A 16,757-nucleotide genomic window follows, 5' to 3' on the forward strand; every position below is an offset into this window, starting at 1 on the left:
GCAGGGTTCATGGCTACCATAGGAGAACTTGAGTCCCCCCCACATTCAAAGGGAACTAGTGCCACTGTGTAATGATTCTCACTGTTGGCTGCTACTACAGCCTTGTGCAATGAATTGGATATTGCCAGCTCTGAGAACACCAGATGACACCTGACAGCAGTAATACTGTTTCCTGTGTCCCTCAGAGCCACCAACCTCTGCCCATGGATGGATATCGCCAGTTCTGAGAACACCAGATGACACCTGACAGCAGTAATACTGTTTCCTGTGTCCCTCAGAGCCACCAACCTCTGCCCATGGATGGTGACCCACCACCTATACTTTGAAGTATTGGAACGCATGTGGGCTTTGGGCACCATTTCTTTGTCACCAATGAACACTAGGGTAGCCTCAGGTGACCTCCCCACCACTAAGTGTGGCCATCTCCTCCCGAAGTGTGACACTGGGCAACCCTTGGATATACAAACCCGTGAGGGGCTGTGCCCTCTTGGGGAACTTGAAATCTCCTTTGGTTTCCCAAACTGGTAGCACTCATAACACTTAGGGACAAACCTCCCAGTATTGTTGTTAACAAGTCCATTCTTCTTGGGGCCAGGTTGGGAATGAGACCCCTTCCCATGAGAACTGTTTTGATGGCCTTGAGATAATCCCTTCTTATTTTTATCTCCCCCTCTTTCTTCTGGTGTGAACCCCGATCATCTTTTTGGGCGTCATCCCCAGATACAGTCTTGTGGACCCTGCTACTGAGCCAGTCATCCACCTCCTTAGCAAGTTCCCTTGAGTCATTAGTTTTATTATAACATGGAGAAAAGTATGTAAAAAAATCATACAAAGGTTAAACTGACATGTAGTCCATTAAATTGAATGGTAAGTTAATACATTCAAGTAATTTTCAATATCCGTGTGGGTGGTTCTATATTAGTTACTGTGATGTTTATTTCGTAAAAACTATTTTTGACGTATCTGGCATGCACCAGCTTAACTTTGCATGATATATTGAAACCCAGACTTTACACTACTCATATGTGCACAAACATGCTTATTGCAATAAAATTTGCTGCAATATCTCAAAAACTTTGCTATTGATTTAAATATAATGCCTTTTCTAAATTGGAAAAAATATAATTTAGAATTAAATCTTCGAACACCACCCCACTGCTGTGGACACCTCTAGCCACCTCACACCCACTGACTCAAATCCTGAACACCTACTCTCCACCTGGGACCAGCTCACCAAACAAGACACCACTGCCTTCATGAAATCTGTCCACTCCAAAGCTCCCACGGACCCTTGTCCCCACCATATATTCAATCTCGGTAGCAAGATTATCAGCAGGCAGCTCACCACCATCCTCGACATATTAATCACATTAGTTCTCTGAAGATTGGAAACACACAGAAATTAAACTCATTCTCAAGAAACACACCACCAACACCAGCGGTCTCAAGAAATACCGCCCCATCTCTCGGATCCCCTTCCCTGCAAAAGTCATCGAGACATCAACCGCCAACTCATAGAACAATAGGTGTATAATCTGCTGGACTTCTCCCAAACCATATTCTGCATCAACCACAACACCAAAACCGTCTTGCTCACTGCCACCAACAATATCAGAACCCTCTTGGACCTTGCAAAAACTGCAGCCCTGATCCTCCATGACCTCTCAGCAGCATTCAACACTGTATTCCATCATACCTTTATCAAGAGGCTTCATCATATTGGAATCCAAGGAGTCGCCCTCAAATGGTTCGTCTCTTTCCTCTTTGGAAGAATCTAGAGAATCTGCCTGCCACCATTTACCTCCGAACCTAAGAACATCACTTGCAGCATTCCTCAAGGCTTGTCCCTCAGACCCACACTGTTTAACACCTACATGACCCCCTTGTCTAACATTGTCAGAACCCATGGACTAAACATTATATCTTACGCAGATGACACTCAGCTCATCCTCTCGCTATCAGAAGACTCCTCCACCTCAAGGGCCAACTTCCACAGGTACATAATGAGTATCAATGACAGGATGAAGTACAACTGCCTAAAACTCAACACCGACAAAACAGACTTGCTGATCTTCAGGAACAACACCTTCCCAAGGAGCAACTCATGGGGCCTACCAAACTAGGACCTTCTACGATGTTGAAAGACCACGCCCACAACCTTGGCATTATCTTGGAAAACAAGCTCACCATGAAGAACCAGATCAACACAGTTTCCACCGCCTGCTTCCTCACTCTTCGTAAGGTCTGTATGATCTTCAGATAGCTCCCTGTCAACACCAGACGAAGGGTCACTCAAGCCCTTATCACCAGCTGGCTGGACTACGGAAACACACTATCCATAGGGATCTCCACGCACCTTCCGAAGAGACTGCAGACCATAGAGAACTCAGCAGCCAGACTCATCCTCGACCTCCGCAGACATACCCACATCACCCACCATCTCAAACGCCATTGGCTCCAAATTCAGAAGAGATGTCAATTCAAGATGCGGATCCAGAGCTACAAAGCCCTCCACAATCAAGGACCTGCTTACACAAACCACTGCAGAACACCCAGCAGCCCTGCAGACTCCTATCCTCTGCCTTCCTCTCCCTCACATACACACACCCTCACCTGCCGGAGCAATAGTGGAGGATGCGCCTTCTCCAACCTCACCGCACAGTCCTGGAACAACCTCCCCCTCCACCTCAGGACTTCAACGTCTCTTCAGGATTTCAGGAAAGGTCTCAAGACCTGGATGTTCAGCTAAACCCCCAGAAGCAGCATAGATCTCAGCCTCTGTATACCCTCATGGGTCATTAGCCACACTTTACAAATCTGGATTAATTGATTGAAATGCGTTGTAACTTCATATAAAGCAGCATTGCTCAATCTTTGCATTCCATTAGAGAACAGTCTCTAGAGTTGAACTTTAGCATGGAAATTCCAGTTATTGCCTGGCAAGAGATTACACCTTTTGTAGCTATTGCTGAACAGTGACTCAACTTTTATCTTGATAATCCTGACATCCACCAAAAAAGAAGCAGTAATGCAGAGAAGGTGGTGGTGAAACCCACAAAGGGACAGGCGGAGAACCTGCTATGCCAGTTATACTCTGCTACAAGGCCTTGAGTATGCCCCTTCACCTGGCCAAACACCTGTCATCATTCTGATTCTTACATTTTATGAAATTTGGGTCCTGCCAGTCGCAGCCATTAAATGGGCCACGTCGACAGCCACACTTGTGGCGTTCATAACAGCTGAGTAAACAACTTACAATCATACCATAAACTGCAAGGCTATACAAGTGCTAGCCATCCGTTCACTGTGGAGAGTTTTCATGCACTAAATCTGCAGCAAGAATCTTACCGAGAGGCCATAGCCTAAAGGAAGCTATGGCATGAGCACCCGGTCCCCTGTCTCTCCCTTGGATGTTGAAGTCACCACACTCTGCTTCAGAGAGCACATCGGATCGCATATGTAGAAACAACATCTCTCTTCACACAAACCCAAAGTGCTCCTAAGTAAAAGCAGTACTTCGATTTTTTTTTAAAATATAAACACTTCCCTTTGTCAAATCTGCCACCTGTTTGCCATCATTATAATTTCACAAGGAATTGAACACTGCCATCTACAACCTATGTGGTATAGTTGTGTTCAATCATGCATTTTACTTCTCACCAGCAGAATTTGTAATGAGTCCTTCATGAATTATTCAACGTCAAGCTTTTCCCTCTGAACCAGTGCCACCACCCATCATCTAGACAGAATGGGTGTATTTGTACCTCACTGCTGTAGATGGCATAAACTTTAGTCTAATTAGGAAAAAAGCACTTCTTACCAATACATCGGCAAAGAGGACCAACATATTATTAAGTACCTGCGCACCATAAAGGATCATCTAGGTTACAACATCACAGATGTATATCTAGAAGCACAAATAAGGATAGAAATTAGGTTTGCAAAGTCACTTAACTTGGCCATGGTAAGACACAAGTTTTACACCCACCACAGAGACCCAGTGAAACAGCTGACAATTTTGTGGCTATGCAGGAACGTCTGTGAGTGGACATACATCCAACTTTGAAAGAATCAATAGAAATTGCTAAGGTGTAGGGGAATCCACCTCTTATATGAGGGAGATGGGAGATTTTGAAACTAATAAGAAAACAGAAATATGAGCAGTAGCAGGAGGGAACAAGAAGGAGCATCATGCAAAATAAGTTAATGTTGCAGGTAAAACAAATTCTCTACAACAGACAAAAATATTGCCTGTGGTTAAAGGGTCTAAACAAAGGAACTACACTTGATGTGATAGAATTTCATAAAACAGGTTGTAAAATGTGTTTTGCTATCAACAGGGAGTGCAGGCGTTGTGGTATGAAAGGGAATTATGCTAGGATGTTTAGACATAGAGATGGGGGCTATAGTGTAGCCACAGTGGGAGATGGGTTTATGGAAACCGAACTTATTCTTCTGATTGATGGAGAACCTGATAAGTACAATGCAAGTAGGAAATGCAGACCAAAGATGAAGTTCAGGGTAAATGGAAGGATTGTAAAATTAGGGGAAATTAGGGGCCCTGTCTACTATTGTCTCAGAGAATTTGGTGTTAGAGGAATGGAGTAGATTAAACAAATCCCAAAGGACATCAACCCTAAAGGTTATCAAGGAAGAGGCATAGATGTGCTGGATTACATGTGGGCAGAAACTTAGTTCTTAGATCGACATATCTAAGGAAAGGTATATGTAGCTAAGTCGGGTCCACCTTTTATAGTATAGAAACAGCAGTTTGATCTACATATAATGATTAATTACAGGGAAGTAAAGCAAGTGATAGTAGTTGAGCATACTAGTTTTGAGGCTATTGTCAGAGATGGTAGCATGTTGTTTTGGGAGGAGCTAGGTGTATTGAAGGGGTGCATTCACAAAACTAAACTGAGGAATGTAGGGGTACCGGTAAGGCTCAGAGTTAGGTGGGTTCCAATTGTCACAAGTGAAGAAATAATAAGAATATTGGGAGAGATGATGAATGAAGGTGTTATAGAACCAGTGGATGCAGCAGAATGTTTGTCTGGCAACATGTCAGAAAACTGGCAGCCGTTTCAGATGCTGTGTCAATCTGAGGAGCTTAAATCACAACATTGTTATGGACAGTTTCCTGATGCCAAGCATAAATCAAAGGTTATATTGGTGATGGAAGTACTTCTCAAAGTTAGATTTGAGAAGTTGTAGGAGGCTAGCCTGGCTCATAGTGGGTACCTTGTGGTACTTACACTCTGTGCCAGGTCCAGTTATCCCTTATTAGTAGAATAGAGGTGTTTCTAGCAGCTTAGGCTGATGAAGGTAGCTATGGCAAAGCAGCTTAGGCTGAACTAGGAGACATGCAAAGCTCCTACTATACCACTCATGTCACATAGCACAATATCATAAGAAAACACAATACTCAGAGTTACTAAAAATAAAGGTACTTTATTTTCTATGGCAATATGCCAAAAGTATCTCAGTGAGTACCCTCAGATAGAAGGTAAGTAATATACACAAGTTATATGTACACAAACCCAAAACAGGTAAGTAATAGTAAGAAAAGTAATGCAAACAGTGTAGAATTACAATAGGATGCAATAGGTGAACATGGGTCTAGGGGCAACACAAACCATACACTCCAAAAGTGGAATGTGAATCACGAATGGACCCCAGACCTATGGGAGCTTGTTGAGGGTCACTGGGACTGTAAGAAAACAGTCAGGGTGTCCAAGATACCCCACCCAAGACCCTGAAAAGTAGGAGTAAAGTACCCCTATTATCCCAAAAGGACACAATAGTCATGATAGGGGGACTCTGCAAGAACCACAAACACCAGCAAAGCACTGAAGACGGATTTCTGGCCCTGAGGACCTGCAAGGCAAAGGGACCAAGTCTAAGAGTCGCGATAGTGTCCAGGGGGGGCAGGAGCCCAGGAAGCCCCAGATGAAGGTGCAAGAAGGCTGCCTTCGGATGGAAGAAACCTATGATTCTGCAACAACGAAGAGGACTAGGAACTTCTCCTTTGGATGGAAGATGTCCCACATCATGCTGAAGGTTGCAGAAGTGTTCCCATGCCGAAATACCGCAAAAAAGCCCTCCTAGCTGCAAGGGTCGCAGTATAGGTTTTTGGGTGCTGCTGGGGACCAGGAAGGACCAGGATGTCGCCCTTGGAGGAGGTTCAGAGGGGGTACTCAGCAACTCAGAGAGCCCCCACAGAAGCAGGCAGCACCCGCAGAAGTACCGGAGCAGGCACTTAAAAGATTTGTGAACTGGAGCTGGCTCAGAGTCACAAAGGAGGGTCCCACGATGTCGGAGTACAACCCAGAGGGTTGAGCACTGCAGGACGGAGTGCTGGGGACCCAGGCTAGGCTGTGCACAAATGAATCCTTGGAGAAGTGCACAGAAGCCAGAGCAGCTTCAAATCACGCAGTACACAGGTTTTCAGTCTAGCGTGGGAAGGCAAGGACTTACCTCCACCAAACTTGGACTGAAGGATCACTGGACTGTGGGAGTCACTTAGATATAGTGCCTGTGTTCCAGGGACCAGGCTCGTCAGGATGAGTGGAGACACAGAGGACCGGTGATGCAGTCTTTTGGTGCCTGTGTTAGCAGGGGGAAGATTCCGTTGACCCACGGTAGATTTCTTCTTGGCTTCCAGTGCAGGGTGAAGTTAGACAGCCCCCAGAGCATGCACCACCAGGAAACAGTTGAGAAAGCCGGCAGGATGAGGCGCTACAATGTTGCTGGCAGTCGTCATGCTACTTTTTTGCCGTTTTGCAGTCGTCCTGGAGCAGTCAGCGGTCGATCCTTGGCAGAAGTCGAAGAGGGAAGTGCAGAGGAACTCTGGTGAACTCTTTCATTCGTTATCTGAAGAATACCCCAGAGGAGAGACCGTAAATAGCCAGAAAAGGAGGTTTCACTACCAAGAAAGGAGGATTGGCTACCAAGAAAGGTAAGAGCCTATCAGGAGGGGGTCTCTGACATCACCTGCTGGCACTGGGCACTCAGAGCAGTCCAGTGTACCCCAACACATCTGAATCCAAGATGGCAGAGGTCTGGGACACACTGGAGGAGCTCTGGGCACCTCCCCTGGGAGGTACTGGTCAGGGGAGTGGTCCCTCCCCTTTCCTTTGTCCAGTTTCGCGCCAGAGCAGAGCTGGGGGATCCCTGAACCGGTGTAGACTGGCTTATGCAGAGATGGGCACCATCTGTGCCCATCAAAGCATTTCCAGAGGCTGAGGGAGGCTACTCCTCCCCAGCCCTTCACACCTATTTTCAAAGGGAGAGGGTGTAATACCCTCTCTCAGAGTAAATCCTTTGTTCTGGAGGAACAGGAGGGTAGAATCCTGTCTGAGGGGTTGGCAGCAGCTGCAGTGGAAACCCCGGAAAGGCAGTTTGGCAGCACCCAGGTTCTGTGCTCGAGACCCAGTGGATCATGGAATTGTCTCCCCAGTTCCACAATGGTATTGGGGTGACAATTCCAAGATCTTAGACAGGTTACCTGGCCATGTTCGGAGTTACCTTTGTGATGCTATACATAGGTAGTGACCTATGTATAGTGCATGCGTGTAATGGTGTCCCCGCACTCACAAAGTTCGGGGAATTTGCCCTGAACAATGTGGGGGCACCTTGGCTAGTGCCAGGGTGCCCACACACTAAGTAACTTGGCACCTAACCTTCCCCAAGTGAGGGTTAGACATATAGGTGACTTATAAGTTACTTATGTGCAGTGAAAAATGGCTGTGAAATAACGTGGACGTTATTTCACTCAGGCTGCAGTTGCAGGCCTGTGTAAGAATTTTTGAGCTCCCTATGAGTGGCAAAAGAAATGCTGCAGCCCATAGAGATCTCCTTGAACCCCAAAACCCTGGCTACCTAAGTACCATACACAAGGGGATTATTTGGGTGTACCAGTGTGCCAATGAGAATTGGTAAATTTAGTCACTAACCTGCAGTGACAAATTTAGAAAGCAGAGAGAGCATAAACACTGGCGTTCTGGTTAGGAGAGCCTCAGTGATACAGTTAGGCACCACACAGGGAACACATTTAGGCCACAAACTTATGAGCATGGGGGTTCTGGCTAGCGGGATCCCAGTGACACAAAACAATCACACTGACAACATAGGGTTTTCACTATGAGCACTGGGCCCTGGCTAGCAGGATCCCAGTGAGACAGTGAAAACACCCTGACATATACTCACAAACAGGCCAAAAGTGGGGTAACAAGGCTAGAAAGAGGCTACCTTCCCACAGAAGTGCTTACCAGTAAATCAAACTTCACAAATAATCAAAATTTCTAATGTCTTTATCACACCTGAGGGTATATTCTAGTTTACATGTATCCCTTGGAGTCACGCCTCTGCAGAAAGCATATTTCAGCAGATGACAACTCTTTGGGGATCCAAAAAGGTTCGGTGTTTTCAGGGCAACATTCTTGTTTGGTAAAACAATCAAATAAACACAAGTTGGCTCTGGAGAATGTTTTAGATCAGTTGGGAAGGCACGTTTAACATTCAAGAAGTTAAAGTCGAAGTTGTTAAAGACAGAGGTGGGGTATCTGGTGTACACCATTAGTTCAGAATAAATAAAATCAAAGACAAAGTTGCTAAAAGCTAAAGGGATGCATCACCTCTATGCAATGAAGGCCAACTTAAATCATACATGGGACCTGTAGAACTCTATGCAAAGTTTGTCATTAACCTTGCTGAAAAGACAGTACCATTGAGGTAACTATTATGAAGAGGGGAAGCATTTCAAGTGATCACTAGACAAGACACAGCCTTCAATGATATTAAAAGAGATATTTGTGCAGCCAGCATTTTTACTCTGTTTGATGCAAAGAAGAAAACTAACATGATGGTGGATGCCAGTGCACAGGAAATATGGGCTGTATTGTCAGTGTCACCCTGGTAGGGACATGGTAGAAGTGTTTGTGACTCGATCTTTCACCTCCAATGAAAATAACTATTCTGCCATAGTAAGGGAGGCACTGGCTATAACTTGGGTCCTCGATTACTTCTGCACACACATCTGGGGGCTGAATAAACCACTAAAACTGATCACAAGCCTTTAATGAAAGTGATATCAACAGGGGGTAAGTTGCATGTGTCTGCATGCTTAGCTCAACCAGCAGGCAGTCTGTTTCTCCGATCTGCTGGTAGGGTATGTTTCTAGAAGGGATGATATGAATTTAAAGTAGATTGTGGCCAAATTGTGGGATAGTGTCAGGAATAAGGCCATGCACGGTCCAGCTCTCACCCAAAACTCCACTTCACAGTTTTGCAGTGCTTTATGCGCACCCCTTGTCACCCCCTCTTGTTCCAAAGGTGGCCATCAGCGTCTGCCCTGTGGCAAAGCTCATTGAGCTGCAGGTTCAGGACATTGGTGGACAAGATGCAATTATCAGTGCTATTTCATGAAGGGACTACAATACCCATGTTTTTAGAGGCAGCAGCCATCTTGGGGTGTGGCAGGCCTATAAGCGCCAGCCACACCCAAGCACGTTGCTCACTATTTTGAAGACTTCAATGCAGTCAGACCTCGTGGGGGTTCCTATGAAGAACAGCAGATGTCCTGCATGGCAAATGGACGGCAATCGGAATACCCTTGTTTCCATGGTGAATTCAGATACGAGTAGGTCATACTCGTAGTGGTAAGGTCTTGATGAGCCAAATCTTGAAGGGAGTTGATACTTCCAAAAGGTAAATCGCCCCCTAGTACAACAAGCAAAGCATTTTCAGAGAAAAGCGGCCTTGGCACGGTTGTTAAAGCACTTCAGTCCACATGAGGAAAGCGGCCTTGGCATGGTAATTAAAGCGCTTCAGTCCACATGAGGAAAGCGGCCTTAACATGGTAATTAAAGCGCTTCAGTCCACATGAGGAAAGCGGCCTTAGCATGGTAATTAAAGCGATTCAGTCCACATGAGGAAAGCAGCCTTGGCACGGTAATTAAAGCACTTCAGTCCACATGAGTAAAGCGCCCTTGGCAAGGTAATTAAAGCGCTTCAGTCCACATGAGGAAAGCGGCCTTAGCACAGTAATTAAATTGCTTCAGTCCACATGAATAAAGCGCCCTTGGCACAACAATCAAAGCGCTTCAGTCCACATGAGTAAAGCGCCCTTGGCACAGAAATCAAAGCGCTTCAGTCCACATGAGGAGGGCGCCCTTGGCACAACAATCAAAGTGCTTCAGTGCACATGCATAAAAAGCCCTTCGCACAACAATCAAAGTGATTCAGGCCACATGAGTAAGGCGCCCCTTAGCACAACAAGGGTAGCGCTTTAGTTGAAACAAATGAAAGCGCTATCTGGCATAAGGAACAAAGCACTTCAAGTTCAATGAGTAAAAACTTTCCGGCCTTATAGTTGTGAATGTGAAAGCATTTTTGGAGATAAGCAAATTGTAGTTTTCATTGTTTTTTGGAAAGCATAATACGTGAAAAGCACATTTAATTCTTTGAGATTTTCTAGGCCATGATCAAAGGTTTATGTTATGAATGCATAGATGTTACAGGATTGATATTCAGAGTATGATCATAGTCCAAATCTCTTGCCATCTCTTGGTCCTGAGGTTGTAGTTTGTTCGTGTTCCATGATTCAAAGAAGGGGGCTTTGCCCTCACTTCAAAAGGGGTCTCCATCTGGTATCACAGAGACGCATTTAGTCAAGAGCCTATTGATGAGTTTTACTGCTATGAATGAGTAAGTCATATTTGTTCTAACCTTGTCTTTTCAGATCTCTCTCCCTGCTGTTCCCTACCCTAATTCTCTTCCCCCGACTGAATTCATCATAACTCTGTGCTATAATAGCTTCCTGAGTTGGTGACGCCGGGAGGTGGGCCTTTTGTTCAGCAACGTGCAGATCCTGAGGAAAGGACACTGTGACAGATAGTGTGGATGATTTTGTGGGTGCCATCTCAAGAGCATTGCTAGAAGAAGAAGCCAAAGATATTGTCAGACCTTTCCATCCTTGGCGTGGTCTCCCTTAACTTTTTGCCTCTGTTTCCCAGGTTGTTGATGTGTACTTGACTCTGATTTTACTGTTTTTGTTACTCTGGGCACCTTACCACTGCTAACCAGTGCTAAAGTGCAAGTGCTCCTTTACAAAATGTGTATGTAATTGGTTTATCCATAATTGGCATAATTGATTTATTAGTAAGTCCCTAGTACAGTGTACTAGAGGTGCCCAGGGCCTATACATCAAATGCTACTAGTGGGTCTGCAGCACTGGTTGTGCCACCCACATAAGTAGCTCTGTAATCATGTCTCAGACCTGCCACTGAAGTGTTTGTGTGTGCAGTTTTTAACTAAATTCGACTTGGCAAGTGTACCCACTTGCCAGGCCTGAACCTTCCCTTTTCTTACATGTAAGGCACCCCTAAAGTAGGCCCTAGGCATCCCCAAGGGCAGGGTGCAGTGTATGGTTAAAGTAGGACATATAGTAATGTGTTTTATATGTCCTGACAGTGAAATATTGCTAAATTCATTTTTCCTTCTTGCAAGGCCTGTCCTTCTCATTGGTTAACATGGGGGCTACCTTTAAATCTGATTAAAGTGTAGATTTCCTTTGGGAGCGGATGGACATGTGGAATTTGGGGTCTCTGAGCTCACAATTAAAAAATACATCTTTTAGTAAAGTTGATTTTGAGATTGTGTGTTTGAAAATGCCACTTTTAGAAAGTGAGCATCTTCTTGCTTATACCATTTCTCTGACTCTGCCTGTTTGTGGATTCCCTGTCTGGGCAAGTTTGACAGTTGGGCTGGTTGCCCCTCACACTAGACAGTGACACAAAGGGAGCTGCGGTGTAGTCTGCATTTCCTGATGAGCCATCTGTGCTAGAAGGGAGAGGAGGAGTGGTCACTTACACCTGAAAGGGCTGTGCCTGCCCTAACACAATTTGATTTAGTGCTTGCCTCCTCTTGTTTGAAGTCTCAGGGACAGCAACAACTTCTCTCTGCCAGCCCCTGGAGCTTCTGGAAAGACTCCTACTCTGCCCTGTGGTGCCCATCCAGTTCCTGGGACCCTGAAAGGAGAAGCTGGCAGCCTAAGAGGAAGAAATCCACACACAGAATGCTGTGGGGGGAAAAGATCAATGCAACTCCGATCTGCGGCTGGGAAATCAACACGCTGCCGGCTTCGTGGCTGAAAATCGGCGCTTGACTGTAACGCGACCGAAGAATCGACGCACGGAGCTGGAGAAACAATGCGCAGCATCGCTGAAGGATGCTGGTGAGATCGCAACCCGCATTGCGTGGTTTTCGGATCATCGTGCAGCTGGATTTCTGATGCAAACACTGCTGGGCGTGTAAAAACAATGCAAGGCCTGCCCGGACCCGAGAGTGCTGACCAGATCGACCCATCGCTCTCCTGCGGCGAGAAGAAATAACGCAACCCGACCCAATGAAAGGAGAAACAACAACGTAAGGTCTCACTTGTGAGTGAAATCGACGCATCGCAAGCCCTTTTTGATGCACGCTCGCCCAAGCGGGGTTACTTTTGATGCACCCAAGGTACATTTTCATGCTAACAGTGTTAGTGTGTGTTTAAAACTACATAAAGACTTTTTTTGGCTTTTTAACTGATAAGTTGACTTGTGTATTTTGGATTTTTGTCATTTTGATCTTGTTATGTTTAGATAAATATTTTCTATTTTTCTAAACCTGTGTTGTCATTTTCTAGTGTTGTGTGTGTTGGTACAAGTACATTACACCTAGCAACCTACTGCTCGTGCCAAGCTACCAAGGGGTAAGCAGGAGTTAGCTGAGGGTGGGTCTCTTTTACCCTGACTAGAGTGAGGGTCCTTGATTTGACAGCAGATAACCTGACTGCCAACCAAAGACCCCATTTCTAACAGATATTATGTTGGCTGGACTGAAAGGTTTTTTAAAAAGGATGGTGCTGGAGATCTTATGTGGAGCCGCCACTCAGACCTTTCCTTGATGTTTTGATAGAGTTGCTTTTTGCTTGTGATCGGGTGATAATGCAGAGGGATCGATTTAAACAGCCAGAAACATTGAGATAGATAGTGATGGATATAGTATGAGTAACACTTGGGACAAATTCTTATAATGAGGAGCATCAGAGTATTTTGGTGGCCTGGTATTTGTGATGATGTGATAGTTTGTGAAGAGAGCAAAAAGTGGTTAAGAGTAGTTAATGGTGAGGGATATCACTTGCAAGGTCTGAGATCACCTTGGGTGGGGGTGGCAATGGATTTCAAAGGTCCCATGTGGAGGTTGCTGGAAGTAAGTTTTTCCAAATTATGGTTGACATGCATAGCTGTTGGATTAATGTGGAGTCGGTTAAGGAGATCACTACTTTATGTATCATAAGAGTTCTTAGGGAATTGTTTGCCAGTGAAGGTATTCCTCAATGGTTAGTAATGGATAATTGCATGTTGTTATGTCCAGGAAAGATGAAAGAGTTTTTGAGCAAGTTTTGGGATGATGCACTTTAGACTGATGATTGATAATTCCCAGTCAAATGGAACAGCTGAGAGGGAAAATAACGCAATTAAGGGAGTAATTGAAATGGCGGGCAAAAGTAGGATCAATCTGGGTAAGATCCTTGAGGATTTTGAGTGGGCATTTCTCATGTGTGAACACAGTACTACAGGGAGTTCCTCTTTTGAACTCACGAGTCCTGGGAATTAGGTTGGTGCTGCAGTGGCTTTAGGATGTAGTTTTGCCAGATAATATTATCTGGAAAGTGGATTGAAAAGCAAATGGAACAAAGTGGGAGAGGACAGAGGAAAGCAAGGAGAGGAATGTGCTTATTCATGGGAGATTGGGTGAAAGCGAGATATGATGGAGAAGGTTGTGGTTTTTCTAAATTCAAAGGCCCATTCAAGTTGAAGAGGGTTAGCGAGGATTGGTTAGCATTTGAAAATGGGAAGAGATGGAACCCAAGGAAGGTTGTTGACTATCAAAAGAACTGAGAAGTTGTGAATGAGAAGAGGATAGAAGATGATGAGGGCTGTAGCAGTTTGATGATGATGATGACGGATGCAGAGAGAGTGGAAGGGATGTTTGTGGACAAGCTAGAGAAGTGTGCTCATAGGGGGCACAAAGTGTCAGGTGGTGCTCTAGCAGGTATAGGAGGGCACCTGTCAGGCTTCAAGATTATTTGTGTTAAAATAATTCACATTGTATTAGATGTATTTGTTTCCCTCAACTTGCTCACTCATTTATTACTTGCACAATGTAATTGTTTATATTTTCATCCCTACTTCATTCCCTCCATTTTATTGTCTTTTGGTTTTATTATGCAAAGGAGAGGGATGTGTTGTAATGTGTTTTATAGAGCCAGCACCCATAGGTAGGTTTCTTGGCACTTCATGTGTTAGCGTGTCAGACCTTAATAAGTATACTTACAAGGGGATGCAAATAGGTCGATGAACCTTTTGACTCGCAATTCAGATGGTCTTGCCATAGCTCCAGTACACAATCAATAACCAATACACAATAATTAATAATCATTAGTGAGCAACAAAATCAATAATCAATGGAGTCAGTAATTGTCACACACCATGACCTTTCAGTTATGAATAACCACACCGTTAGTAAAAGTTTAAAATGTTTATTTCCCTATATTAACAATGCTAAGGTCATGTAAATTAATCTCAAAATCAAATGAAACACATACAGAAACAACACTGGCTGTCCAAAGCGGCAGACAAAACGTAATCTAATCAAAGCTTGAACAACAACACATTCTAAGGTGATGGTGCAAATCAATAGCAAAGTCAGCTGTGTCAACGTGATAACATGCATGAAGTTTAGCAGAGAATGTCATCAAGCATTAGTCCCTGTTATCATACTTTCATTAGTGAGGATTATTAACTGACATCAGATTAGCGTCAGCATGTTGGGCTTCATGCAAAACAATTTAATAACATAAATTTGGAAAAACATCCAACTATGGCTCTATCAAAACAGCGCAGTTGGTACCAACAAAGGAAAAGCAAATATGCATAATAATCATACCTATCCTCAGAGTGGATCAGCAAAGCAGGATCAGTCTTTGTCCTCAGGACACCAGTCGATCAGCAAGGCATCAGGATTCAGCATCAGAGTTCAGGAAGGGCAAAGTCTTTAAGCAATTAAAGATAAGCACGTCTTTTGTCAAGACGCAATATGGTCAATCGTCAGAATGGCTGTCTTCTCTCCGTGCAGTGCTGTTAAGTCAAAGTTACCTAAACTACCCCCTAAATCCCTATTGGTCAGTTAATCGTATTTTCGCACTCTGTCCAATAAAAATAAAATCCCACATCTATGAATTCTAATGTTACTCCGTTCACATGTCGTCGATTGGTTTGTCTTGCGATGTCCTCATCATCCAGCTTGTCAGATAACAATATTGTTGCAGCTTCTACTCTAGTCAGTATCTTTATTGTTTTTGTCCTGCGACAGTTAGTCTCACACACATTACACATAAAATGGTGCATTACCAGGAACATCATCTCATAACAGTCGGTTCACATGAAAAGCTTCTGCTATGAGCACATTTACACGATACGATAGGAATTCACAGTTTAACTTTCTCTTGAACATTCATATTATTAACCGCTTGAGTGCGGGCGTCGGCCACTGGCCGACGCCCACACACCCTCCCTGGTGCGGGTCACGACCAATGGCCGACACCGGAAGGGCATTAATAAATCCTCGGGTGCGTCGCGCCCGAGGATTTTTTTTTTTTTTTTTTACTACCCCCGGGAGACACGGAAGCTACCGTGTCTCCCCCCGCCCCCCACCCGCCCCTTTGTGACGTCAGCGCGCCGCGAGGCGCGCTGACGTTGCAAAGGTGTTTTCCCCATGAAAGCAGGAAGCAGCCTTGCGACCGCTTCCTGCTTTCATGGGGAAAACGGCCTTTTACACGTTCGGGAAGGCCTTGTAAGAAAGGGGAGAGTCTCCCCTTTCTTACGAGGCCTTCCTGAAAGTGTTTCCTGGCCCCCGATCGCAGCACAGCTGCGATCGGGGGCCAGGAAACACATTCAGGAAGGCCTCGTAAGAAAGGGGAGACACTCCCCTTTCTTACGAGGCCTTCCTGAAAGTGTTTCCTGGCCCCCGGTCGCAGCTGTGCTGCGATAGGGGGCCAGGAAACACTTTCAGGTTTCCTGGCTCCCCCGATCGCAGCACAGCTGCGATCGGGGGGGCCAGGAAACATTTTGAAAAGGCCTCGTAAGAAAGGGGAGAGTCTCCCCTTTCTTACGAGGCATTCTGAAATGGTTTCCTGGCCCCCGATCGCAGCACAGCTGCGATCGGGGGCCAGGAAACCCCACTAGACACCAGGGATTTCACTTTTGGGGGGCGCCCCCCCCCCCGGAAAACGGGCCGCCCCCCCCGGCATAATTTTTTTTATTAAAAAAAAGGTAGGTGCCCCCTGGGGGGGGGGGGCGCGATCGCGCCCCCCCCCCCCAGGGGATTTTTTGTTTTTTTTAAAAAAACCAAAAAAAAAAAAAAAAAATGGAATGACAGGGGGTCGCCCGTGGGCAGGGTGACCCCCTGTGGGGGCAATTTTTTTTTTAGATGATGTAGGGTTTCCCTGGGGGCCATTTTGGCCCCCAAGGAAACCATACAGCAACTAAAAAAAATATATATGTATATATCTATATATATATATATCTATGTAGATAGATATATCTAGGTACATGGATATATCTATAGATATATCTATGTAGAGATATATATATATATATATATATATATATAGGTAGATCTGTATCAAAGAGATTTATAAAGCGCGCTACTCA

The sequence above is a fragment of the Pleurodeles waltl genome, chromosome 3_1, assembly GCF_031143425.1.
Source record: "Pleurodeles waltl isolate 20211129_DDA chromosome 3_1, aPleWal1.hap1.20221129, whole genome shotgun sequence".
Lineage (NCBI taxonomy): Eukaryota > Metazoa > Chordata > Amphibia > Caudata > Salamandridae > Pleurodeles > Pleurodeles waltl.